The sequence below is a fragment of the Bison bison genome, unplaced genomic scaffold (assembly GCF_000754665.1).
Source record: "Bison bison bison isolate TAMUID 2011002044 unplaced genomic scaffold, Bison_UMD1.0 scf7180017864136, whole genome shotgun sequence".
Lineage (NCBI taxonomy): Eukaryota > Metazoa > Chordata > Mammalia > Artiodactyla > Bovidae > Bison > Bison bison.
Window position 1 is genome coordinate 2,555,141 of NW_011494708.1, and position 2,723 is coordinate 2,557,863.

At 43.5% G+C, this 2,723-nt stretch overlaps 1 protein-coding gene across 1 annotated transcript in view; it reads right to left on the reverse strand.

Annotated features, from left to right (window-relative positions):
• CCDC149 (coiled-coil domain containing 149) overlaps positions 1-2,723 on the reverse strand; it is a 72,920-nt gene that overhangs the window by 20,802 nt on the left and 49,395 nt on the right. The window lies entirely within an intron of this gene.

Consider the following 2,723-nt stretch of genomic DNA (forward strand, 5'->3'; position numbering starts at 1 on the left):
AGTCCTAGGTTTATTCATCAGTTTGTCAAGCTGGCTCCCATTGGGCCTTCTTAGCATTAAGGGAGGAGAAGGCAATGGCACCCCACTCCAGTACTCTTACCTGGAAAATCCCATGGACAGAGGAGCCTGGTAGGCAGCAGTCCATGGGGTCGCTAAGAGTCAGGCACGACTGAGCAGCTTCACTTTCACTTTTCACTTTCATGCATTGGAGAAGGAAATGGCAACCCACTCCAGTGTTCTTGCCTGGAGAATCCCAGGGACGGGGGAGCCTGGTGGGCTGTTGTCTATGGGTTCGCACAGAGTTGGACACAACTGAAGCGACTTAGCAGCAGCAGCAGCAGCATTAAGGGAGAGGAGGGTGGGGATGGGCAAGGGGTAGAGGGTGTAGTGCCAGGCAGCGGAAACCCAGTAGGGGGCACACGCTCTTACAGAACAGACACCTGCATCCATTCCTACTGCTAATGCTCCACCTCAACAAAGCCATTTTAAAATTTTAGTTACAAAAGGCTAAATCAAGGGGGATAAGAGCAAGCAGACCAAATTCACATTTTATTCTTAGCCCCCCTCCATCTGTTATATAATTTGTTTTTTTCACATACCCCCAAATAAAACACTTATTGAAAGTATGAAACTTAAGACCCTCAAAGTATTAAAAATGGCACATTAGGTACTTTATGTACTGATATGAGGCAATCTTCAAGATCTATTGTAATGAGAAAAAAGCAAGGTGGAAGACAGTGAAAAAAACTTTTTTGATGAATGCTAGCTACCATTTGTAAAAAGATAAAAAGGGAGAGAGACAAAAGAAAATCTATATGTATATAAAATATATGAGTATTTATGTGTGTCTATATAAATGTATTATATTATACATTTGCTTATATACGTATCCTTGGCAAGGACACATAAAAAATGAGGAACGGTGGTTTCTTCCAGGAAGGTGGATTGGGTGGCTGAGAGACAATGGTTTGGAGATATACTGTTGTTTAACCTTTTAAAATGTGAATCAGATGGTTCAAAATGATTGCTGCTGCTGCTGCTGCTAAGTCGCTTCAGTTGTGTCCGACTCTTTGTGACCCCATAGACGGCAGCCCACCAGGCTCCCCCATCCCTGGGATTCTCCAGGCAAGAGTACTGGAGTGGGGTGCCATCACCTTCTCCTCAAAATGATTAAATAACCATTCAAAACAAAAAGGTGCGTTAAAGAAACAAAGCCTGCAAAATGAAAACGTCTATCTTTCTCAATAGAAAGCAAGGGTCCTTGAAACCTGGAGATGCGTGTGGTTGCAGTGGGGTATGGTGGGCATGTATTAGGAAATCAGTCCATCACAAGAGATGGGAGTGTCAGCCAGCAGCTTGGGATCATTGAGTTTAGCAGGTGGTGGGACTCAGCTGGGCTTTTCGGTGGAGGCTTGCATTGTGATCAGCACCAAGGTCGGCAGGTAGTGTGCCCAGGTAAACAGCAGAGGAGGCAGGCAGGGGTCTGAGGATCAAGGGTTCATGGGATGGTCTTCCGAAGGACAAGATAATGAATGGTCTGGTGGGGAACAAGCAGAGGGAGCAGGTAGGAGATGAACACAGAAGGGCCCTGGCAAGCATTCAGGAAATATATATTGAGTAGACGAATGCATGCATGAAAATCATAAAACTTAATGCCCATTAGCACATGAGTATTAAGGGAAGAGGAATAAAGGGTTAGACTAAGTCAATCATCTATTCATTATCAAATAATTATAAGCACCCATTGTGGGCCTAGCGCTGTCCAACGTTCTAGAGAGGATGGTGACCAAAATGGACGAACATTCTGGCCTTGGGACAGCTGCAACCCAAGTGATGTGGAAGTTCGTCAAACCTAGGCATTAGGATGGTGGCCAGAACGTGTTAAATATTCTTCAAGTCACACTTTAAGGGGCTGTGTAATATTCTGCCTTATGGATTTACTATAACCTTAACCATTCTCCAGGGCTTCCCTGGTGGCCCAGCAGTAAAGAATTCACCTGCAATGCAGGAGCCACAGGAAATGTAGCTTCGATCCTTGGGTCTGGAAGATCTCCTGGAGAAGGGCATGGCAGTCCACTCCAGTATCCTTGCCTGTAAAATTCCATGGACAGAGGAGCCTAGCGGGCTAAGGTCCACAGGGTCACAAAGAGCTGGACACGACTGAAGCGACTTAGCGTGTACACACGGTACTATTCTCCAATTTAAAAATATTCTGGTTGTTTCCACTCATTTTCACTCTTATAAATGAATCTACAGTGAACCACCTCATGTATAAATCTTAAGAGTATTGTTCTGATTTGTTTCTTTCAGATAAATTTCTAGAAACTGACCCTTTGGGTCAAAGGGCACAAGCATTTTAAAGTACATTAAAACATACTATTATGTTTTATTAAAACATATATTAAAACAAATTTGTATGCAGGTCAGCAAGCAACAGTTAGAACTGGACATGGAACAACAGACTGGTTCCAAATAGGAAAAGGAGTATGTCAAGGCTGTATATTGTCACCCTGCTTATTTAACTTCTATACAGAATACATCATGAGAAACGCTGGACTGGAAGAAACACAAGCTGGAATCAAGATTGCCGGGAGAAATATCAATAACCTCAGATATGCAGATGACACCACCCTTATGGCAGAAAGTGAAGAGGAACTAAAAAGCCTCTTGATGAAAGTGAAAGGGGAGAGTGAAAAAGTTGGCTTAAAGCTCAACATTCAGAA